General features: G+C 40.8%; 1 protein-coding gene across 4 annotated transcripts in view; it reads left to right on the top strand.

Moving 5' to 3' along the window:
* Fam110b (family with sequence similarity 110 member B) overlaps nt 1-26,115 on the top strand; it is a 134,180-nt gene that overhangs the window by 59,094 nt on the left and 48,971 nt on the right. For 2 of the 4 annotated variants that reach the window (XM_076924246.1, XM_076924247.1), the window contains exon 3: nt 15,916-16,002. The exons of 1 other annotated variant lie outside the window; for it this stretch is intronic. The gene's annotated coding sequence lies outside the window, so the exon portion shown is untranslated. Of the gene's footprint in view, nt 1-10,661; nt 10,850-15,915; nt 16,003-26,115 lie in introns of those variants that run through there. One more of the 4 variants, XM_076924248.1, reaches the window with a different exon arrangement.

Below are 26,115 nucleotides of genomic sequence, written 5' to 3'. Positions count from 1 at the left end.
CCCAGTAATTGGGTCTATCTCAAGTGACCATTTCTGGTGTGAAGTAGTGGTTCAAGTTTACTATTTCTCCAAATGGATATCCAGCTGTTCCCTTATTGTGTATTGAAATGTCATTGAATTTTCTGAATGTATCTGTCAGAATCAATTGTACATGTGCTGTTACACTTCCAGACTCTTGTCTTTTCTTCTTAACACTTCAGTGTTAGGATGACTTCATGGGGCAGTTTCATTGTTTTCCAGAGGTAGGGAAGAAACTTTCTTATCTCTGTGAGCACCTATACCACCCATTTGGGCTGCTCCTAGTGGCTAACACTGCCACAAGGCACCCATCATTAATGCATGATTCTGATATTGAGTTTTGCAGGTGCCGTGTGCATTTTGCAGTTGGATGACTTCAGTTTGTTCGGAGATGAAAAATTTGATGCAGTGCATTCCACCTCACTGTGATGTGGGTCAGAAAGTCACACTGAAAAGATCTGTGTGTGAAGGCATGACTGCACACAGTTTAAGGAACCGCCCACACTAGGAAATCAAAGAGGAAGATATAGTAGATACATTTACCAACATTCTAGCTAATTTAGCAATGTTGAAACCAACTAGTATTGTCCAGAGTTGCTATTTCTAGGTTACCAATGGAGATTTTTTTTCCTTTAAAATACATTTTCCCAAAAGTTACAGAGCATACAGCATATTTTGGGAGAGCATAGATGATTTTGCAAAACGGGCAAGAAGACATTGTGTGTAACAGCTGCCGAAAATGAGGACATTTTAAGAAAGTGACAAACAAATCAAAAGATCTTCCCTCGTTATTTCTCTGTTCCTCTTGTCCAAGAAAGGAGGCTTCTGGGAGAGCCCTGGCTCTGTGATATCAGGCATCCAAGCAGAAGAGCTGGAACATTCATTCTCAGGAGCACAGATCATGTCATTTTGCTGGAGGAACAAAGCAATGACGGTGTCTTAGGTTCCCTGGAGCAGTCAGAATTTACTCTGATGATCAGACCGCTGCAGATACAATGAAATGAACTCATATTCCTGTTTAGATCTGCACTGTTCCAGAAAGATACTTCAGTTAAGATTTAGTTCTTACCTTAATGCTACTAGACAATAACAAACCCTGAAAGAGGGGTAGTGGGGGATCGTATGTCCTCTTGATGCATGCTGCAAAAGGGAGACTGGTATCCTAGATATTCCTCTTCTCCAAGGTGAATAGACTGCCAGTACTCTGTACCCTGTCAATATGTCATGCACTGTCATAAGACTCAATCCATAGAACTACTCATGGACTGAAACCCCAAACCTGTGCGCTAAGTTAAGCCTCATCTACTAAGTTGATTTGTCGCCAATATTTGTTACAGAAACCAAAAGCCAATACAACCAGGTCTCCAGCCTAATGCTCTCATTATGGGGGACACCAGGTACCTTCTCTGTATAGTCAATCATGGATTCACATCACATGGCTTCTATTTGTAAAATAGAAATAAACTTGAAGTTTCTCCTTGTCCATCTTGGGGAAGATGCCCAAAGCCACAAAAAACATCTCTGGTCTATGACATGGAATAGCATCAGGGTATGGCACAAACAGTTCTTGCCACTGCCCCCTGAACCCTGGGTCACTTCTCTGCTAATCTCTTAGGTACTTGGGACACTTGTATGTTAAAGAATGTCTCTGAAACATTAATTTGAAGCTTCTGTGTGATTAGTACAGAGTCACTTTTGTGGGTTTGAGTCATATATTTTTGAACATTAAAAACTATCTGTCATATTCTTGTCTGCATAAGAAAAGTGGAAAGTCTCCCCTCTGAGGGAATCTGCCAGCAGTGGAATTAAGGTACCTCTCTAAACAGGACACTAGCTGGCAGAGACCTTGAACAGTCATTCAAGAGGGATATAATCAAATCCATTGAAATTTGAATTCACTCGCAATCTGACATTGAATATAAAGTAAAAGAGAAGCCCAAGAAAGTTTATTTTAAAAGGGGATATAGTATTCTGCAAGTCACTTCCAGAGCTAGTAACGCACATATGATAAAGGTAATACAGGAGTAGAACTTGTCTTTCCCATGTGCTTATTGCTAGGTCCTCTGTGCTTAGAATGGTACCCTCACTATGTACGCAGCAACAACCCACAGCTCAAATGACGATTTTCACCAGAGACGCCCACTGTCCCAGCAATGTCTGAAGGAGCTGCTTTTATTGTGTCCATAATGTGTATGTTGTTCACCTAGGAAATATCCTTAAATACATGACACAGATTTTCATCTTTATTTAGAAACTGTTCTCTTGTTCCTACTTTCAAGAGAGTATTATGTTTTTATGTAACTTCATCGTTCTTGAAGGACACAATACTTTTCTTGTTCAAATTACTGAGTGATGAATGCTGTAGAAGACTAACACTCCTGCAATGAAAAGGTACTATAATTATTGCCACTGCTCTTAACAGGATTATGTAACCAAGACAACTGTTTCCTTGCTATAAAGGAACTTGGAACAGGGCATGTACCTGTATTATTATGTATAAACAGGGGAGACACGGGGGACCCAGGTACGGTTTATGGAAAACACAGCATTCTGAACTGAAACTGCGGGTGGTTATTTTACATAGAAAAAAAAACCAGTTTTTGGCTTTATAGGTAATTACATACTTAGCCTTTGTACTGGCTAGTTTTATGTCAACTTGACACAGGCTAGATTTATCAGAGAAGAGGAAGCATCAGTTAAGAAACTGCCTCCATAAGATGGGCTGTAGGCTGTAGGACGTAGGACATTTTCCTAATTAGTGATGGTCCTGGGTGCTTTAAGAAAGCAGTCTGTGAACACTGGTAAGCAGGACCCCTCCGTGGCCACTGCATCATTCTCCTGCCTCCAGGATCCTGACTTGAGTGGGTTCCTGCTCTAAGTGCTTTTGATGATGATCTGTTATATGGAACTGTGAGCAAAATAAACCCTTTCCTTCCCAAGCTGTTTTTGGTCATAGTGTTTCATCACAGCAGTAGTAACCTGAATGAAGATAGCCATACAGATGGAATACAGCTCAATGTTCTTGAAGGCAAATTTCTATTAAGGAAATCCCACTTTCTCATTATTTTCTTTTGTAGAACTTTAAAAAAAAATGTCTCTAGGAACAGTGAAATTAACCATAAAACACACATAAATGGAAATGACTTTATAATAGAGAACTAGTATCTCTGAATGTTACTGAGCTATCATTCACACAGTTTTCAAAACTGTGGAAGTAAAATTTTAGTCAGTATATGCCAACACAGGAATGAATGCCACTGGCTTTCTTTCAGTCGTTGTACTATTCCCGTAAAGCCTCAGAACAACACACAGGTTCCATTCCATCTTGATTCATGCTGATGTTTCTAACTTTTTATGCAAATCAATTGCTTTCCATTTTCCCCGTCACTTAGACTTGACAGATTCTTCTGAGACACTCAACTCAGGCTATGTGATCTAAGTGTATAGGGATCTCTTTAGGTAGAAGGAGAGGGGTGTCTAGAGATCTAAGGGATGAAATAGCTGAGGCTTATACAGCACTGAGGTCTGCATCAGTGCCAGCAGACCCTTTCCTAGTGCTTCTAATAACCAACAAATTGGCTGACAGCTCCAAGGTGATCATTTGGATCCCAGCGTACTTGCTTGAGTGATGGTTAGGAATGGTTAGCCCATCAAAGTCTTGTTCCTAAGGCCATCATTACAAATTGTTTAGTAGAACCAGACTGCACTGTGTAGACTAGTGGTAAGCCAGATCAGGCCAACAAGGCCCGAAGCAGCAAGAATCAGCAGCCTGAGGCTGCACAGGGGCTACTAATCAAAGCTGGTCACTAGGCACTGGTGGTCTAGTGCAGTGCTAGAACTCATGCTTAGCATGCAGAAAGGCCTGGGTGTAGCCATTCCTGAAGATGCCTTCTACGGTTTTATTGTTTTCTTCATTCTAAATGGGAGGATTCCATTTTATTAAACATTTATGCATAATGTAGTAGAATAATGCAGTATAAAATGAAACAATTCAGACACATCCATTTTTTCTAGTACGTAGACATGAGAATTACTCACACTCTGAATTTTCTCTAGACCTTTATGTATACAATCATAGAGATACATGTATATATAGAATGAGGTAGCAATGGTGTCTCAGTGGAAGAGAGGGTAGAAAGTATATAAGCTGGCTGCTGGGGAGGACATCATGGATGCCTGGCCACTGCCTTCATGCACGCACAACAAATATGGTTACCAGCACAGAGCCTATACAAGACTGGGTCCTCCATTCAGTCGTGGGTGGATGAGGTACTTGTGGGTCCCTGCTCCCTACCCAGGAAGTTGTTAGCAGCCCGAGAGCTGCTGAGGGCGAGGGAGTCACCACCCTCAGTGGTGTAGCCACTGATGTGCTACACAGGCTCTAGTGGATAGTTGCACATGCATACCCATGATAGCGCTGTGGTTTAACTCACAAAACAAAAATCGGACAAAAACCAAAATAACGTGAAAGAGCTAGGTGGGCTTGTTTGGGACAAGGTCATGTGAAGTGGGGATAAGGAGGGAAAGGCAGGATGAGTGTGTTCAGAATGCAATATATGTGTGTATGAAATTGTCAAAGATGTCTTTAGTCTCAGTCCCAGTATGCAACACTGACTTTTTGGCTTCTCATACCCAGGACTGGTAGCACCTCTTGAGAATATGCTTGTTTTTTTTTCTTTTTAAAAAAGTTTTGTTAACATGCCATCATTTATTTAATCAATTGGCCATTGTTGACTACTAAGATTCTCAGGGGTTTTATGGCTATGACAAGTCAAAGTATACTATGATAACTACCCCTTTTGTGTGGTAAACACATACCAAGTATTTCTTTGGGAAGAGTTTTCCAACATGGAATTTCTGGGGTTAAAAATATACACATTTGTAAACCCTTCAGGATTCCCTGCCCCCTCCCCCCCATTGACCTGTCAGGTGTTTGTGCATGCTTGTGTGTGTGCTTTTTGAGCTTTGGGACTTCAAGAAACATCAAATTCTTGTGTTTTACTGAGGGCCTTGGGGTGAGGCATTTATATACTTCTACTCAGATCATTTTTCTAACAATATTGGGTTATTTGTTGTGGATGAATTAGTTTTTTTATCAGTTAGAAGTTAATCTACCAAAGTTTTTAACTAGAAAAAATGTTAAGAAAATATACAATGATACTACTCTAGCGATACAAATATTCCTAAAGCACTTAGCATTTAATTTCCAAATTCTTGATATGACCCTTCTGGATAGTAATTGTTTATATTCCTATTCCCTTAAACCTTTCAGGAATTCCTCACATGAATAGAAAATGATGTTCTGTCATTATAGATGTGCTTTGATTAAGGGCCAAATGCTTAGGCTCCCTATGTAAATATGTAAGTATGCAAGCCCATAAAGTTCCCATGAACTATCATCTTAAAGTAGCAGTGTACATTATTCATGCAGTCATGTACCTCAGTGGTGAGGAAGACATTCAGAGATGCATTAAAAAGGTGGTGGTGCTGATGATGCACAGGGCTAAAATTAGAGGAGTCTTCAAGGAACAGAGGCAAGTGGGTCTCACATGGAAGGTCCAGCTAAAATGTGTGCATGTTTGTTTGTTTAGATTTTTGAGACAGTTTTGCTCTATGTCTGAGAATATGTCTGAGAATGACCCTGTCCAGGATGGCCTCCAACATGCAATGCCCTGTCTGCCTCTGAGTGCTAAGACTACAAGTGTACATCACAATGCTCAGCCACTTGTCCATTTTTTGATATTTAAATACCACTGGAATTCTCATGGTTACTACAGCAGGAGTCCAGTAAGATCCTTTATGGCACACAGAGGTTAGGGATGACAGATAAGGAAATGTGAAGATGCTGTGACCATCCAAAGCATTCTGTGACTTAAGGACAGAGGGACAATGAATGTCCAGTGATGACACTATAAATACTAATTTTTTATAATTATATTGCTTCATTGTTGCTAGGTTAGTATGTATAATCATTAGGAATCTGTGGTGTATTGTCTAATAGTATCTAATGATTGTGCCAGTGGGAAGTTATTTTTGCTGTGTAGGAGCAAACACGATGACTAGGTATATAGCTCTAGGTGCAGTATTTGCCCAGAGTATTCAAAGAGTCCCTAGAGCAAACCTCTTCCTTTTAAGGAATATTAGAAAGGAGCCATATGGGAGCAAAGAGGATCTGAAGTCTGAGCTGGATCCATAACCACCCTGAGCCTGTTATCTCCCTTCTGCAGTGAAAGTAAAAATAAAAATATTCATCTGGCAGCATTGTCCTCCTAGCTGAAGAGAACAAGAAACTGCCAAACCAACATTAATGTGAAACCCTGTAAAAGTATCTTTTATTCTCCTGAATTAATTGTCATCTCTAAGGCTCACTGTCTCAGTCTGCTAACATAGGTCTGGGCCTGGAAGCTTCTAGCCTTCATACAATCTTCTCTAGGCCTAGAATGCTTTTAGCCTCTTAGGCTTACTGCTGAATAATCTCAACTTTACTAGCTCTTCCTGAACTCTCAAATACTGGTTCAGTTCAGCTGTTCTGATTCAAACAAGCTGACTGATTCAATCTGGCTTCTTTTGGCTTCTGTTGAGTTGCTCTTCTTGGCTTCAAACTAACTCTGGCAATCTATTCAAATCTTCTGTTTTCTTCTCATTCTCTGGCTCATTCTGTCTTTACCTGTGTCTAGCTTGTTCTCTCTCTGTAACCTGTCTTTCTATAACTGTCCTGGTAAAACTGCCTCCTCTCTTTCTTTCTCTGCATTGCTCTCTCTTCATAGCTTCTTTCCTCTCTCATCTTGTGAGAGTTGGTCAAATTCTATTCTGTCAATTTTTTCTCTAATTCATCACTTTCTCTGCCACTCAATTAGACATCACTTTCAAACATGGGTGTTTCCTTTACAAACTAACTTTACCTTCATCATTTGGAATTAAAGGTATGTACAATGAGTGTGTTTGTATTCCAGCCAGAAGGGTTAAAAGTGTGTGCTAAGCTTGAGCCAGACCACAACTAGAAATGGTTTTCCAGTAAACAACATAATCTTAGGGTTCACAGTGTGACCAAATACCCTGCAACAGAGCCCTGGCTTTTAACCATGTTGTTTTTAGAGTGTAAGCCCTAGAAATTTTCCAAGGGTAGAAAACTAACAGGATTGTCTGGAAATTCTCAAAGCACAAGCCACTTGGTTTCCAATCCTCATTTTCCAAGTTTATAGAACCAAAACAGAATTCAAGGAAACTGGAGAAACTGTGCATGCATGGAAATCTATGTGTGGTGTGCTCACAAGGGCAACAGTAGAGACTATGCCATCTTTCACCCTGTGCCTGGTGGAATGCAGGATAGTTCATGCCTGGAGGATTGCTTTAGTCAGACTTTCTATTGCTATGCTAAACACTATGTCCAGAAGCAACTTGAAGAGGAAAGGGTTGATTTACCTTACTTATCTTGGGCTACAGCCCATTTAGAAAAGCCAAGGTAGAAACTAAAGCCTCAGCTTGCCTTATTATATACCCCAGGACCATTTGCCCAGGAGAGGCACCATCCACAATAGGCTGGGCCCTCCCTGTCAATCCCTGATTAAGAAAATGCCCCACAGGCTTGACCCCTACAGGCTGATCTCAAGGATATATATTTTTTTCTTTGTGGTTTCCTCTTTTCAGTGAACTCTAGCTTGTGTCAAATTGATGAAACCAAAATAACAACAACAAAACAACAGCAACAAAAACAGGCCAGGAATCCTGGGAGGCTGATACCAGAAAGATCTACAAGAGTAGTCCAGCCATCATCAGATTTCCTGACGGCTTCTGCCACTCTTTTCCCACTGTGGACTGTTTTTGGTTTTCTTCCTGTTACACTTTCCAGCCTCTGTAGCCTTCCACAACCTTCACAACTTCTGACATCATCAAAGAAGCAGTGGAGAAATGGTCCCCAATACTGGCCACCCTCTTTATCCACTTAGGTTCCTTCAGAGTCCTGTACTACACTGCAGTTCACTGGGTCGTTACTGCTCATCTGTTCATTAGTAACGACACAGTGACCATTTAGTTCCTGTCAGGGTGGAAGCTCTGTTGGAACCCTTGGGCCTGTAGTATTCCCCAGCTCAGCCTGCCTTTATACCTAGTGAAAGAATGCTTTTTTTTCCCAAAGTCAAGGATGAGTTGACTGAAATTCAAAGAGAAACGTTTATTACCTATGTGTACTGGTGTGCATGTGCGATGCATAGGCACTTGTGCCTACATAGATTCACAGATAATGCATTAATACATTGCCTAAGCTTCCCTCGCGGAATGGCCTTATAAAAGAATACTGATGAAATGTTATTCTGGTCCAAACAAATATTGGAATGTGTTGGAGGTTAAGAACCAAGAAAGGACAGTTGCTTCCTTCTCTTGGAAAGTATCTGTTTAATGTCTTCAACAAAATAAGCAAGACAGAAATTAATCAAACAGCTTTAGTGCCTATTTTAAGCTAGCAGTCTGGTAAATGAAGAGGAAGGTAGAAACTGTTAGATGCTTCCTAGATAAATGCTTAGAAGTGTTACTAGTCTGCATCCCACAGTCTTCAGGGAGCTGTGCTTCAGTCCAAGGCACCAACTGAGCTCCTTCTAGAATTCTGCCTAGTGAGGACTGTGTTGGGCTCTGCCTGTCACTGCAGTGCACACAGCAGCCACGTGCTCTGGGACACTTCTCTCCATCCTATATTGCAAGTTGTTGTGGATATCAGCATTCCTGCCTGAGCCTAACTCAGAGGGCTTCTATCAACCCTGACTTTCCCTGGGGATACAGGAGTCAAGCCATTCCTCACATTGGTTTCATTTTCCAAAAGGGTCATGTGTTCTTGGTCAGTAACTTGTTTCCTATTTCTCCTGATGATTTCTTTGGAATATCTGAGCAAATTGCAGTACCTGTGGAACATGGCAGCTTTTTGTGACAAGTTTTAGCTAAATATCAAAAGAACGAATGTGTGGCAGTAGGAGATTTACACCACACCCTTTTAGTGAAACCTGGCTTTGTAGAGCAGACTAGTGTCCAGGAATTAAAAATGAGCAGATTTGCTTAGCTGTCAGCCCTGTAGAATCTGTCTGGAGGAAGGAAGCTAATGCTGAGGAAAGCACAGGTGGCTTGAACTCAAGGCTAACATTGCCTTTCCTAGGCAAGTTCTCTCTTCCTCTTCTTTTTAAATTGTTAATCTGAAGTTTAATTTCTCATTATGAATGCAAATACTTCTGAAAGGTATGTTTTATAACCTATTTTGTAAGCCATTAATGAGATTCAGTTATGTTTATAATTTCCTAAAGATCACTGCATTCAGAGACAACCAAGAATGTTCCATACACAGAGATAGGGAAATGACTTTAAACTCTAGTGAGTGCTGTAAAAGATCTGTGTGGTCAGTCAGGCTTACTGTCAGCACCATCCACCGTTTATTATTTAATTATTTATTACTTCCCTTGATACAGTGGAGGGAGGAAGGGATGGAGTGAGGGAAGCAAAGAAGGAAGAAAGGAAGGAAGGAAGGAAGGAAGGAAGGAAGAGAGGGAGAGATCAAGTTATTCCAAAAAAAGATTGCTTAGTTTTGACCTCCTGTGCTGAGTGCTTAGAGCTCACTGGTAATAATCTTTTTTTTAAAACAATTAAGTCTTTTTATTTTATTTTATTTTATTTTATTTTTTATTTATTTATTTTTTCAAGACAGGGTTTCTCTGTGTAGCCCTGGCTGTCCTGGAACTCACTCTGTAGACCAGGCTGGCCTCGAACTCAGAAATCTGCCTGTCTCTGCCTCCCGAGTGCTGGGTTTAAATTTTTTGAGTTGACTCCTTCTGTTATGTCTGAGACACAGAGACATCTGGATACTTGCCAAAGGTCGTACAGCTTGGAACGGAAAGATCTAGAGCGTCTGCCGGGGAGCCCGCTGTTAATTACAGCACATGCTTTTCAGTCTATACCAAGCTGCATCTCACAGAACTGGGCTCCAAGGACTACATTTCCCAGTAAACCATATGATGGCAAATTCACCTTTTACAGTGACTTGAGATCACTTTTTCACTTTGAGCTCTGAATCAATCACTACACTCAGGATGGTGATCTTTGACACCTTGATTAGCATTTTCCACCGTGGATGGAAATTTGCATGGCATTTTAAACTGTATTGAGGAGAAACTGATCAGCACTTTTGACAATTAGTGGCAAATTACTAATCATGGTGAATAAAGCGAGACGTGGACTTTCTAGCTCCCTCACTAATATGTCTGTGCCTCCAAATTGATTACAGTTCTCCAATGCTGTGGTCTAAGTATAAGTCAGCAGGTAGCACACTCATTGATCTAAGTACTCTTTGTTTCTCTAGATTAGAGGAAAAAAATAAGAATGCACTTTAAAAATCACTTATTAGGAGGTGATACATTAATCCTTAAAAAATGACAGAAAATCAAGATGATTGTGTCTGGTGTTTAATTTATTAAAATTTAATTTGCTCCCGTGCCTTGCTCCAGTAGCTCTTGTGCTAGCAAACTAGCTATAATTAGATTAGCAGCTTGCTCAGTGCTGGTGACAGCCTGTGCCTCAGAGAGCATGTGCTGGACTCCGCATGTGCCTCATCCTCATTGGCTGGCATTGCTGCTCACCCGTTTGATAGGTTTCCACAGTAATCTTTATGCTGCATTAGAGACGTAGATACAGAGGCACTGTGCTGTGTTCTTGCAGAACATAGGCAAGGTGCTTGGTTGGTTACATTAAAGAAGGAATACGACCCGGCAGAGCAGGTGTTCTTTGTTGCAAAGACTCGGTGGAATAAGGACCTGCAGCTAGCTGCAGGGGGAGGTCAGTGAAGGAGTCTCAGTTCACGGTAATTACTCGAGTCTTTCTCTCTTATGAGAAACACAGCCATGCATGAAATGAAGCGTGCTGATAGTGTCATCTGTCTAATTTGATCTTGCTTTGTTGACGCTGTCTGTGCCACTGTGTTCCATACTAATACACATTCTCGAAGAGACTGTTTGTCTGGTAAACAGCTCTCCTGTTCACGGAGGAGCCTTGTTTTCACCTGAGTGCAAGGGTGCATGTGCCTGGGAGTGATTCTTATTGGTTCTTTTCTGTTTGGGAAAGCTGATGTTGCTTCTATCTAGGTGTCTTTGTTGGTGTGTCAGGACTGTTGACTTCACTTTGAGTCCTGACTCCCAGATAATTCAATATTAAGGAGAATGTAGCAGATCATACTTTAATTAAAAGAAGGCAGAAGGCTCCTGATTTGTTCTCTGGCTTATAGCTGGAGAAGTAACGTGCTATTGTTTCTTCACAGATGTGTGCAGCCTTCATTTTGGATGGGTTTCTTTGTCTCACCTCATGTAGTTTCAATGAAGCTTGTTTAGCACAGAGAGTGTTATCCGATCTCATTCTGGGAAATAGACACATATAGGTATTTATCAACAATACCTAAGGAAGTATTTGCCTCCAGGCTTTGTTCAAAAGATGCTGCTCTTGCAGTTGGAATATCACAGTAGGGAGATGTGTTCTTACCATGCTCAATATTTTGTTTTCTATTAAGAATTGCCTAGTATATTTTCCAGACAGGGAGATAAAGAATGTTGAGTTCTGCAATAAAGGTAGTCCACTATGAAAGAAAAGGTAGTTTATTAGCAAGACCAAGGTTCAAAAAGTCCCCCAAACCACACAATCTGTTGTGGGTTCAGAGCCTCTGCCTCTCTTTTAGTCCTTAAACTTGCAAACTGATGTCTTTCTGTGTCAGACCGCAGACTCCACAGAAACTTGTGTCCTGAGTCACCAGTCACAGGGCTGGCCAGCTGCCACCATGCGTCTGCTATCAGCAGAGAGAGTGAGACAGATTCTGAAAACTGTCAGGAATTGTTTCCTGCTCCTGAAAAGCCAAGGTTGCAGTTTATATATTCTGTGAAAATACCTGCTCTTGTCTAGGTCCATATGCTACTTAAAGCAGTCCAGTGTACAGTCTTGGCAGAGGGGCACTTCAGGTTACTAATTGCACCTCATGGCACCTCATGCCCGCCCTCGCTCCCAAATCTGCCTGGGAAGGAGTGAATCAACTAGTCAGCATTTACTCAGGTATCAGTTGCAAGAGGAAAGTAGGAGCATTGTGGAAGGTCCATGGCCAGTGACAGACTCTGGAATGGTGGCTTTGGTAGCCTTTAGCAGTGATAGACTGTCTCTGTGTCTGGAGGCAGCGGGGAGATGTGTTCAGCTGGGAGACACCCTGGGTGGTGAAATGAACACGTAGCCATGCTTCATATGACACCTCATCCATTCTCACTGTGGACAGGGCCCACCCTGGTACACCCCAGCCATGGGCCTGCTGATGGCCCATGGTATCAGCTAGCATCTACGAAAAGGCTATTTTAATAGTAGAACTAAAAGGAATTTCAGTTTTTGCAAAGTAACACAACATATACTTTTATCTTCAGTTTTATCACTTAACTTTTTGTTCTTAATACATTAGGGTTTGTTTTAATACATTGTCTTAACACATTAGGGTTAGTTAGTTAGTTAGTTTGTTTGTTTTTTTTTCTACAAAAGTCCAGTCACCTCTTCTGTATGTTCATCATTCATGTCCTGACATTCTCCCAATTGCAGACATAGAACCATTCTGCCCTTTAAAACCTAGGCTCAGTCAGTCATGTGGGGAGGGATACATTGATGCAGTTATATAATATCCTCATTTATATATAATGTCCTCAATTATATCATAATTATATGCAATAATTATTCATTTGTAGGATTGGGATCTACCCAGGGTCTAACACATTGTAGACAAGGGTCTGTCACTGAGCTGTACTCTCCCCTTTCTTCCTTCTTAGTCTGCTGGAATACTTCCTATCTCTCTAAGGGGATTGCCTTAAAAATAGATAGCTGTTTGCTTTTCTTTATTTACTGCCAAAGCACTCTCCCCTGTAGGACTGCACAGGGCACCTCCTGTGAGCTGCACTCAAGTGCTATGTGTTAATGGGAAAGCTAGAAAGTCGTGATGTCTGTGCCCTGGGGCTGGGCTGGCGCTTCAAGAATCACCATGCCTTAAGGAATTTCTTAAAACCTTAAGTATAAATGTGTGCACTGTGCATTGCCTGCTGCTGGCCCATGGTGCCAGGTAACATCTACTACAAGGCGATTTTTCATAGCAGAACTAAAAGAAGTTGCTGTTTCTGCAGAGTGACGTGAAGACACACACTTTTATCTTCAGCCTCACTACGTAGCTACTTTGTTCTCCATACATTAGGGAGAATCTATCTCCGAGACGAGAAAATAAGAAGGGATTGTTTTCTGACACTTGAAAATTTTGTTTATTCTCCTTCTAATTCTGTAGCTCACTAGAAGAATGATAGCTCTGACCAGTCAAAAATAAGTGTATCAGTGTGAACATAAAATATGATACTTTAAGAACTTAAGCATTTTCAGGAGGCTGGAGCACAGTTCAGTTGATAGAGCTCTTGGCTATTATGCAGGAGTCTTGGGTCCAATTCCCAGTATATCAAAATCGAAAATAGAGAAAACATTTTCATATGTGATACTTTCTGTTTCTGTCTTCTGGAAGCTTACAATTACAGATGCAGGAACCAGGTCAAATGTAGCAATCCATTTCATGTAGACTATGATAGGTCACAAAATAGCAGAGCTGCACAGGTTCTGAAAAAGAATTGTCAGAAAGAAGAGCAATGGGCAGAGTGACTGCTGGGCACGCAAGTTCTGGGGCAGCACTGTTGGTAGCTGTGACTGACACTTGGGTACCTGTTATTCCCAAAGAACAGGGAGATGTCATTAGCAGTTGATGAATATCTCAGGGTTGACCCTTTTGAAGTTGCCTGCATCTGAAAACATTTTTAAATAGATTCATTTTTCTTTCGTTATTTTATTCTACAGTAAGAGAAGGTTACCACGAGCTAGGTTCTGTTAACTGTTTTTTGGTTGGTTGGTTTGATTTGGTTTGGTCTTTGGAAAATCAAAACAACAACAACAACAAAAAATGACTTGGCCCTTCCTGAACGAAGTGCTTCCCTGTGAAGACAGAAGCTAGATAACCAGTAGTGGAAGCAGGAGCAGACCTCTGTATGATTGCGGGTCTGAGGGACCAGTTCATTACAAGGAGGTAGAAGAGGAGCATGAAGATGCAGCCTGGACCACAGCACATCTGCTACTCATGCCATGAAGACATGTATATGGCCGCAGATCTGCTGTATATCTGAAAGTATTATCATGTCTTATTTTAGACACCTAAGAAATATAAACTGTCATTTATTCTCTTCCTCTGTTAATTTATCTCAAAATGCATATAAGGTTTCTGCCTGGAAATATTTTTATTGTTAATCTGCATCACAGAGGACTTAATAACATATCCACTAATTTGAAATTCACCTAGAAAAAAAATCACAAACCACTTTGATGATTGTTATATTCTGAGTAATTCAGTGATTAATTATGATTAATTTTAGATTTGTTTGCATTGCCACAACATGCTCTTTCTGGTCTTGGGTAGTATTTGGTTCTTAAATAATCTGTCCTTTATTTTCTAGATACTCAGTAAAGATATGCTTGTAAAACCTGGCCTTAGACTGTAACTCTCTGCTGCATCTTGCCATGACTAAGGCATCTGCTTTTCCAGCACTCATAGAAAGTAATTTCTGAAAGATTCACGTTCTTGAAATTCAGATGTCTTTTAGGTCGTGATGAGTTGATAAAGGAGTGTAACTTCAAAGGCCAAGAATTTTTGCTATATCTTACTATGTGTAAAAATCTCTAAATGAGAAATGGGTATTGTAGTTATTCTTTCCCACGGCTGGCCTTCAGTCAAGGAACCTGCTAACCCCTCTTACAGTGCCTAACCAGCTTTTCTGCTTTTTTTTTTTCAAACCTTTAAGTCAATAGCCTCTACTTGTCACTGTCAAGCACCCCACTGGCTGAGTCTGCAAAACAGCTCCTCTTTGACACTAGCCTGGACAGCCAGCAGCACTCAGGCATGATGACCTGGGGAAGTCACACTGTTCTTAGGCCTGGTGTGTCTGATTGCTTCTTCCCAGCCTGCCTTCTAAGTAAACATTCTCTAAACTCAGCCTTTCATTGGCTTTCTATATGTGCACCATACTTACACTGGTCACCCCCCTGCTGAGTCACGCCTTTGAGTTCCTTGCACAGCCAGGCCAATTGGCCTCAGGACCTTGGCTTTTCCCTCTGTCTGAAACATGCTTCCCTAGGGTCCTCTATCTTGTTCCCATTAGGCACTTTTCTAAGTGCCCACATGTCAGCAGGACATTGATGGCATTTATTTTTTATTTTTTTTTTCTTCCCCAGTTACTCTTCTCTGGATTGTTAATTCCATTAAATCACAGATTTTTGTCTTAACCCCCTACAGCCTTGAACATTACTTGGCTTAGGCATATAGAAAATGCTTAGTCAGTACTTGCTGAATGAATGAATGAATGAATGAGTGAGTGAATGAACAAATTAAGAGATTACTTGTAGCATAGACATTCTGTATCAACCAAGATCTCTCCTCCAGCCTGCTGAATGGTGCTTACCCAGGTTCTCCCTTGGGTGGCCCTGGGTGGCCTGCTTTGTGGGTGGTTACACCAGCCAGTGCTGACATTGTGCTTATGTGATTTCTCTCATCTCACTTCATACTGGTCTTTCTGTAGAATTGTTCTTGGGGTTAAAGTCTCTTCTAAAAACAAAATAAAGCAGGCATTTAAATGTTGAAGTACCTTATAAATAAAATACACAAAAAAAAATGAGTGCATTTGTGTTACTTGTGTGTCTGCTATCTAGTATTTAAATATATTAGCTAATTTTAATGGACTTACCATTTTCTGTTGCTGGATTCATTTAATGGTCTCCTTATTTTTGACAAATAAGAAAACACTAGTAGCCTTCTCTTCCTGTTTTTTCCCCCCTCAGATACTTCCGGTTGCAGAGAGTGCTTTAAGCAAGGAAGGCTTTCCTTGGCTTCTGTCTGCATTCCATAAAATACTCACTGCCTTTTAGGTAAGTGTATGGCTTTGCTTTCCTCCATTCTGAGCAGAAGACTGATTGCCTCTGAAACCTATATCATTGTTGTATTAAGACAAAGAGCCTGGGATTTTAAGTATTTTGGTCTCAGCCACTAAATAAATAAATAAGCCCAGCCATGACCAAGATGCTGTCACTAAGGTTTTTCATTTCTTGTCTGTATATGTGCTAATAATTGCCATTTGTTATGGACAGTAATATTTATCACTAACCTCCCACGTATTCAAAAAGACTCCACTTACGTGCCTGGATTTGAAGATAGCTTAAGAAATTGGGATCCTTTCCCCTGAATGAGAAGTAAGCTCTCTGAGACTGGGGAGGAGATGATGATGTGGATCCTGGGAGCTGATGTGGCGAGCTTTGCTGAAGTGCCATCATGAGAACTAGAGGGATGAGGACAGAAGCTGAATTCCACTCTAGAGACTGATATAGAGAGGACCAGATAGATGTTACAGATCAGCCAGACCCGTGGACCTGGCCTCAAGGTGCTTGAATACACAGCCAGCCATTCCAAGGTCTTTTCTGGTCTCTTCCACAAACAGACAACACAGAAATCATTCTGCTTCTTTTCTCATAGTCAGACCTATTTACCCAAGGACAGCCTGAGGAAGGAGATTAAAAGTGGATACATTGGAAGCAGATAGATCCCAAACAAAACGTTGGAGAGGCTTAGAAAAAAAAAGACCTCTCTAGTTGAGTCACATATTCTGTGAGACATGAGTGTCTTCATAGAAACACAGTTGCAACCTCTGACCACAGAGCAGGTGAACATAGCCTTCTCTTTGGTGGACAGCTTTCTTCCAGCCCTTTCCCAGCATACACATGTGATATGTCATTGCTTACATAGTCCACCATGCATCTTATGACTACTTCTATTGCATTCTGTAAGATATGCTTGGCTGATGTTATCACTTCTTCAGGAACCTCCCAGGCTAACTCTGCTGCCAAATAACAATCAGCTAAGCAAGGTGGAATTCTGCAATCTACTGCATGGGACTAATTTTAGAGAAAGCCCCTGGCATCCCTCAACACTGCACCGTGAGCTTTATTCACCATCATCGTAGATGTAGGTTCTCACATGGAACCTGGGGCTTCAGTTGACTGAATGGAACTTACTGTCTTCTTTCTCTAACTCTAGTAGAGCTAGAGCTACAGAATTGGACCTCAGCAGAGGTGGATTTAGCAGGGAATGCTTCCAGCTGGTCCTGTATTCTCTACTCTACACTGCTCTAGAACACTGGTTCTTAACCCATGGGTTGGGACCTCTTTGGCGGTTAAACGACCCTTTTACAGAACAGGGATCACCTGGGACCATCAGAAGAGCCAGATATTTATATTATTATTTGTAACCATAGCAAAATTACAGTTTTTAAGTATCACTGAAAATAATTTTATTGTTTGGTGGCAGTCACCAAAGCATTGGGAAAGTTGAGAACCACTCTTCTAGAGGGCATTGCTATCCTAGTAAATCCATAACTGAGGGGTCTCCTGAGACAGGGTACTAAGCCTGAAAGCTTTGGCATAAACTATGACCTTTCAACCCCTGTCGTAATTCTCCCACATCTGTTCACATATGTGCCTACACAATGCATTTATGTTCAACAGGTACCATTTAGGAACAACTGTACTTGCATCTCTATTGGCAAGAAAATAACCAGGGAGCTCTGTGGAACAGGAAGAGACCTTAGCTCTCCCATTCTCTGACCATGCAGATGGATTGGTCTAATCACTTTTGTCTGTCTACCATCTTATCCCAAATGCCAAATGAGAATAACAGGAAGTCAATGGAGATATTGATAAGGTATCCAGCCACAGGAAGGGGAGGAAAGTATTTAGTACAGTATTAGCACAAGAGAAAAGGTTCTCTTCTTGGCATTCAGGGATGGTAGTCAGTTACCTTCCTGGGCCTAAGTAATTATGTAGCACTTTGTCAGACCTACTGATCTAGATCCTGTGTTTAGATGGTTGGAAAAATTGAACAGTGTGGTTTATCCACATATCAGCTGGGTTATACACACCAGTTCTTAGCTTTACCTCTGGTTAATTCTAATAGCATCAAGTCAGTGAGTAAAAATTACTTAGAGTTGTTTTTCTTAATCCTTTGCAGTTTTCTCATAAACAATATTCAAACGTTCTTTTAAGTGCTGTAAGCAACATAAGAAGTATGTGTTATGTTTTACTCTTGCTCATGTGCTTTTACCTACCAGTTGCTTTTTGCATCTTGGTGGTCCTTAACCTATCTAAGCTTGTGCATCACATAGGTTAGTATCCCTATGGTTTCATATGTATTCACATCACCAGCATTTTGCAGTGTTCTCAACAGTGCACTTAGAATGATGCTGTTTTACAGTAGACGCTGGACATTTGAAATGGCTCCATGTTCATAGAAACTAAAAAGGGAATAATAATGAAGACATGAAATGATAGGAAATAAAATGAACTTACTATGCCCTTTTCCTCAAATATCTTTTTAGTTTAATTATCCTAGAACAAGAGATCCCCAGAGCATGTGGCCTATGTCGTTTTAAGAGATGAGGGAACCACTTACTGAGATGAGAGGTCCTCAAGAGTCTGCAGCTTTAGAAAACAAACTTAGAGCTCCCTTTGTTTTTAGTTTCTTCCTATCTTAATCAAACTTAAGTAACTGATAAAGTCAGTTTCTCCTTGAAAAGTTAATATCTTCAAAACTTCTGTGGGGTAGATTATAATTTGTTCATACTGTACCTACTAGATGCTTGAGATATCACTGAACGTAAACACAGCCTTGCACACTTTCTGATGTTAACTGGTCCTGACTCAAACGCCATGTTAGATTTTCTCACACTTCCTCTTTTCTTTGGCTTCAATGTTTCCTCAGTAAAGAGCCCTGTGTGTTCCCTATGGTGACTCAGCTTCCTTTCACACCAGCACCTCTGGCTTTTCTCTTCCCAGGACAGCTCTTTGCCAAGAGAATGACTCAGAGCTCAGGTTCCCCAGTACAGTCAGGTGGGGCGCCCCCTGGGCCCTCTCAGCTGACCTTGAGCAAGGTCTTCTCAGGAACCAGGGCAAGTCAGCTACTGTAATAAGACTCAGGTGCTACCCAGAGCTTTTTAACAAGAGGGAACAGATAGCTCATTCTTTTGGGAAAGCAGTTAAGGTTTTAGATGTTTATTCTAAAAGGGTTTCTGTAAGAAGAGGTAGATGGCAGATAGTTCATTCTCTAAAAGAAAGTTTTCCTGCTCAGGACAGAAAATGTAAGTCTGATTTTTGAGGATTTAATACATATTTCTTGTGAGGTTTATGTAGGGGAGGATGGCCTTGTTGGGCATACGTGGGAGAGGAGATCCTTGGTCCCATGAAGGCTGAACACCGGAGGGGGGAGGGAATTCAAGGGTAGGGAGGTGAGAGTGGGGGGTAGGTAGGGGTACATCCTCATAGAAGCAGGAGGAGAGGGGATGAGATAGGAGGTTCCTGGGTTTTGGTGGGAATGGGGTAAGGGGATAAAATCTGAAATGTAAATATAATATCCAATAAAAAATAAAAATAAAAAAATTTAAAAAAAGAAAATAAAGAATTATAATACTGTTACCAATAAGATATCTGACACATTTCAAATGCCCTTTTAATCAAGTAAAAGACTAGTTCCATTGTCTTGTATACACAGATGTTAATTATCCACAAAGTCAGTTCATTATAGTATCATGGTCAGTGTAGTCACTAGATCGAATCTATAGAAGTGAAGGCCAGGCTGCACTTGAATCCATAGTATGGAAATGAACACTGTGCTGGAAGTGACTTATACCACATCTGTCCTTCACTCATACCCTGAAATGAAAGCATTAGAATCTTCGTGTAGATGAAGGGAAATGGGGCTATGTTCATGAGCTTGACAACAGCATAGCAAGATACCTGGAGTAATTGCTATGTAAAGAGAAGAGCTGTACTTTGGCACACTGTTTGGAGGTTCCAGTATGTGATCAACAGGTCCATTATTTTTAATTGAGAGTGCCATTCCATTGTGACATAGTATCTTGGTCACTTTATTACTAATAAACAAAAGATAAAGAAAAGGGTAACTTCCTGTAGCCCCCTGAAAATATACTCCTCTGATGACCTAACTCCCTACTATAAGGCATATCACTACCCAGTATCATACCCTGGGAATCAAGGCTTTGACACACAGGTCTGTCTGTCAGACATCAAACATCTGATTCACACTGCAGCAGGGATCAAAGAGGGTAAACCTCAGACCAAAGGGCAACCTTGTGATTGAACTCAGGGCTCTAACGTCAAACCTGATTAACATTGACACCAGTTGATTTCTCTTCATTAAGGGAGCAATAAATGCATCAGAAAAGTTGGTTGTGGGAATTTGGACAATGGGAATAGAATGAGAAATACAGATAGAATGATAAAAAGAGAAGTAAGGATGTTTGGTATTAGAATGATCCCATATGTTTAAGAAGGGAAATAAAGAGACTAAAGTTCAGAATTTGTGCATGAAACTCTTAAGAGCATGCACATTGGAGAGAAGAAGGCAGGCATGGTCGCTGCAGTGGTCCCAAGCAATACAAAGCTTTTTTTTTTTTTTTCTAAACCTCTGAAGTGTCTACTACCATTTCTAGGTATGGAGTGAAAGAGTGTTTTCTGTACTGAGATGTGCAGGGAGACACATGTGCAGATGACATGGTTGGCAAGTACTGGAGTATATGTGCACCCACTCTGGTCTCTGTCTTCCATAGCATGAGATGAAAATGTATTAAAATCTCAGCTCTGTTGCATTAGTTTAACAACTCATTTCTGTTCTTGACAGTGGGACAGAAAACTTGACAGGTTGTATTCCATTGTCTTTGGGACCTTCTTCCCTGTCAACGAAGGAGACACCACTGTTTCTATACCTGGTCTTTAGCTAACATAGTCTCCAAGATTCCCTGTCTTGAAATGCCATGTGTTAATTGTCAGCTTGACAGAATCTAGAACCACCTGGCCGGTGGGCATCTGGCCATGCCTGTAGGGATTTTCTTCATTAGGATAATTTATGAGGGAAGACCCATCTTAACTGTGAGATCATTCCCTAGGTGAGGGACAGTGGATGATATAAAGTGGAGAAGGTGAGCTGAGTACTGCCATGCATTATAGCTGTCTGTCCTTGATCCTAGACACTATATGACAAGATTCCAGCACCTGCCCCTGCCATGAAGGGCAAAAGAAATCTTTTTTCTTTACGTTGCTTTTGTCAGGGTATTTTATCAAAGCAGCAATAAGAGAAATGAAGACAGTGGATCTAGATCTATATGACACACTCAAAGCTAAGTTCTCAGACAAGCAACGCTCCCTATGACAAGCAGTGAAGCAAACTTCAGAGAGCAAGCCTCATTCAGTGACTGATCTTCATGTGTTGCTCCTTCAGACACCAGTGCCAGAGACCCTTCTCTGAGGTAGCCTGTGCTCTGACCATCTCTCCTTCCTGGAAAATTCTGTTACTGACTTAGCCCCATCTATTCTCAAACCTGCCCAGTTATCAATTGGACATTTTCACTGTCTGCTCATAACTTACTCAACAGTTACCTATGTCTTAATAAATTTATATTACAGAACCATCACTTATCTAATATCTCCAGTCTTATCTAAAGTCAGTGTATGTTACTCTTTTCTGTATCACCTGGCTCGCTACAATTAGGGATGGCTTCTTGCTTCCCTCTTCCTCTCCCCCACCCTGTGTCTATGTGTGTGTGTGTGTCTGTGTGTGTGTGTGTCTGTGTGTGTGTGTTTATATGTATGTGTGCACATGCACATGTGCCTGTGTGTTATCATAATCCAAGAATATTTAACCATCTAGTAAATCTATCATTAATACAACAAATGTCTTTCCAACTTAACATAAAACATGCTTATTGGTCAGCTTTCCATCTATAGCAAAATACCTGTGACACGCAACTTATAAAGTAGGGAGCAGGCTATTTACCTTATGGTTTTAGAAGGCCAAAGACATAGCACCTATTCAGCTCATGTAAGAGCAGTAGATGATGGCACATCATGGCAGGTTGAATTACAGAATCTATCACATCTCATGTCAGAATGATAAGAGTCATTTAATCTCCAAGATGCATTCCCTGTGACCTAAAGCCAGCCTACCAAAGGCCCCAAACAGTCACAAGAGCACCACTCTAGGATCAGTCTTCACAAATAGCCTCTAGGATGTGCAGTTAGTACTTTACGCTGTAGTACTGTCTGTACAAGTGATGCTGAAATTAGTACTTCTTTAAGCAATTTTATGCTTTATCTCAAACTATATGATAAACATCATTTCAAGTTTTTCATTAAAACCACAAACATTAGCTCAAAAATATAAGCAAATGTAAGCAAGCAGTCAATGACATTCTTCTCATTCTGTGGGCATGGCTAAAAGTCCTAGCAACGTTTGAGTCCTCCAGCACCACCGTGTCCTATGAATGTATCAGCCTGCTGAAGAGGATGGAATCAGTTTACATTTACAGCTCAGAAGCCCTTCTTGAAATTTTATTCAGTAAAATTTGACCCCCATAGGTTTTCAGGGAGTAGCACTATTAGGTGCTGTGGCCTTGCTGAAGTAGGTGTGGTCTTGTTGGAGGAAGTGTGTCATTAGTGGGGAGGCCTGGAGGGCTTTGAGATTTCGGAAGCTCAGGCCAGGCCCAGTGTCACTCTCTGCCTACTGAACTGAGTGTAGAACACTCAGCTACTGCTCCAGTACCATATCTGCTTCTGTGCCTCCATGTTTTCTGCCATGACTGATGATAATGGACTAAATCTCTGAATTGTTAGCCATCCCCAATTAAATGCTTTTTTTTATTAGAGTTGTCATGGTCATGGTATCTCTCCACAACAATAGAAACCCTAACTTAGTTTTTAAATGTCCATAATAGATTGGTGTCTTAATAAACCTAATATAGGAAATGTCACTGGGGTATGATAACACGATGTCCTTTGGAAAACACAGAGACTCCTAGCAACCAAGAGAGTTGCACATAGAACCTGTGCCTGGGTCAGGCCCACTTTGTGAGGAAAGTTCCACCTCATACTTCCCTCCACAGGGAAGGCTTTTTAGTTCTATATTTATTTATACCTGCTCAAGGTAGCATTCTGGATGCTCAGAGGCCCTTGAGAGAGTGTGCATGCCTCGTCCTGGGCATTTGTTAGTGTGTGAGTATACACAGGGTACTGATCACAAGCCATTCAATATTGTAGTTCATTTCTTCTGTAGCATTCTGGTAGAGGATAGACAGGTTAAGAGTATCAAGTTGGTTTTAACTCTGGATCTACTGATCTGGCTTAGTAAAGAGGACTTAAAATGTTGCTGAGGTTAATAGGACTGATTCAGGAAGAGAGAGTGCTGTTTCTCTGCTGCTTCCCTCAAGTTCTGACGATAGCACCTTGGGTAAAACCCAGCAGCCTGGGGTTCACATGGCAGCCCTGTGATGTCAGTGGAGGAGGGGCACCCAATCCACTATGGGAAGAGAGGGAAAATGATGTCAGAGATAAAAGAGGTAAAATAGACAAAGCCAGAAACCCTGTACTATTTATAGGTAGTTGTCTATCAGATAGCATGTGTGGCTATGAAGGCTTATGTAGTTTCTAACAGTATACCATTCAAGAATTTAGCTAATTAAATGTGTTTTGGCTGCTCTTCCCACAGAAGTGATAATAAAAACAAAACCAAAACAAACAAAAGAGCCCACACAAAACAACAAACAAAGCCTAGTACCTATAGGATGACAGATCTGTTTATTTGATAGAGGACCGTAACCATTTGATAGTGATGTATATCTGACAGCATTGTGTTGTATACCCCAAATATATACAGTCAAATTTATTTTAAAATAAAATTGATATGTGTGGCTTAGGCTTAAACTTTAAACAAATCAAATGAAGTAGCAATTTCAGCCCAAGTGTCAATAACAATGCTAGTTGAGCCTGGGGTGTTTCTTGTATAGCATTTGCAGGACTCCTAGATTAATTACCATGACTGGAAAGTGGGCGCAGTGGGAGACTCTGACTCCAGACACAACTGACTTCATATAGGGATTTTGTTTCAGAATTCAGCATGAATTAAATCTACGGTTGTAGCTTTAATGTCCCAGTTGGCTATTTACTATGGATGCAAAAGTTTCAGATAACATGATGCAAAAATACTCAGATTGGCTTATTTGTGACCTGTCCAAGTTCCATAGTTGCCTTCTAAACTGTAGATTGGGGGAGGGCCTGTCTCAAAAGTACACACATCAGAAAATACGGCCTTTCCCACTGATTTGGAACCCATGTTGCTTAGTAAGGTCAGATTTCAGGAAGGTTTTTCTGAACTAAGAAACTTGTTACAGATACCCACTGCCAGTTTGGATATTAAGTGCTTTAGTTTGAATATTAAGAGTCTATGTATTGAAGGTTTGCTCCCCAGGCTGTGATGGGTGGTGGGGAGCTGATAGGTCCTTGAAGAAGAGGATCCTAGTGTGTGGAGATAGGCCATTAGGGCTGTCCCCTTGCCATGGAACCCAGTGCTCTCCCTTTCTTTTTTCCTTCCCAGTCACCATGAGATGAACAGAGCCTCTCCACCACAGGCTGCCATGGTATACCATGCCTTCACTGCTTAAAGCAGTGTGGGAGTTGTCCATGAACTAAACCTCTTGATACTGTGGAACAAGACCATTTATTAGGCATGTTTGTTGCATATTCTTCTCAGAGAGACTGCATTCATGTCCTCTTATCCATGGCAGGCCTACCTTGCTTTCTGGAGTTCAGATTACTTTACTTAATCTAGGCTTCCTGGTTTGAGAGTGCCAATATAGCAGACACTGCTGCAAAGTGCTTTTGGTCATAGGCTTCTACATTTTACAAATAATTCTATTCAGTAGACTTGAGTGGTGAGGTATAGACAATGGGCATCTCTGCTTTGCAGATGGTAGTTGCATGAGTCATAAGTAGAAAAACTGAGCTACAAGCCCATCTATTTCCTTGTTCATCACAACTCCACAACTAGACACCTGATACCAGAGCTGCACCTGCTCATCAGGAGAACAGGTTAATTACATGCCACTGGTAATTCTTAGACCCAGAGTACCAGAGGATAGAGTTAGGAGATACAAAGTAAAATTTAGGCATCCTCCAGCCCAAATTTGCTCCACATTATTCTGTGTTGCACACTAATTTTCTATGTCATCTAGGTTCTAGTGCAGTGGTTCTCAACCTTTCTAATGCTGTGACTCTTTCATACAGTTCCTCATGCAGTGGTAACAACCATGGTAAAATTACTTCTTTGCTACCTCATAGTTGCAATTTTGCTAGGATTAAAAATCATAATATAAATATCTGATATTCAGGATATCTGATATGCAACTCCCAAAGGGTTGTGACCTACAGGTTGAGAACTGCTGCTCTAGAGAAACCTTCAGCTAAAACAAAACCACTTTAACATTCACTCAGCACCAACTTATTACATTGTCAGGAGCCAGCACAAAGATGAAATCAGTGAAACCAATACAGGCATGAGCCAGTTATTATTAGTGGGGTGTGTCTTAGTTCATAAAATTAATTTGCAGCTTTCCAAAAAATTAGCTATTGACCAAGGTCAAGTGTCCTTTCCAGACATAATATTCCCTGACACCTACTTAGTCCCCAGAACTCAGTCTTTGCCTTAAAGTGATGCCAAATAAATAGAACTGAAGAAAATTTTAAGTATTCTAATCAATGCACAAATTATGTCAAAATTTACCTCTTTTCTAATATGTTCAGATTATATCTATTTCATAATTAAGCTTAAGGAATGAGCACAGTTTTGCTTCTTTGTTAAATCTCACATCAATATGTGTCCAGTGAGTCTAGATCAAACAGTCTGTCTCCCCAGTATTCCTCAGCCACCAACATCATTTGACTGATTTGATAAATTCCCAGTTCCAAATGACATTAGAAGTCATATATCTATATTATAACTCCTGCAATAAAGTGATATTTCTAGACAGGGCTGTCTGTCTTTCATAGTGAAATTCTGAACTGTGAATTCCACTTTCTTACCATAAAACATTATCTGTGTTCCCTTCATTCCTGGAAGAGGTTTGAGTACAGGGATTGTTTATGTTTCCT

Source organism: Arvicanthis niloticus, chromosome 25 (assembly GCF_011762505.2).
Source record: "Arvicanthis niloticus isolate mArvNil1 chromosome 25, mArvNil1.pat.X, whole genome shotgun sequence".
NCBI lineage: Eukaryota > Metazoa > Chordata > Mammalia > Rodentia > Muridae > Arvicanthis > Arvicanthis niloticus.
Note: the sequence above shows the minus strand (reverse complement) of the source record. Positions and strands in the feature narration are given on the sequence as shown.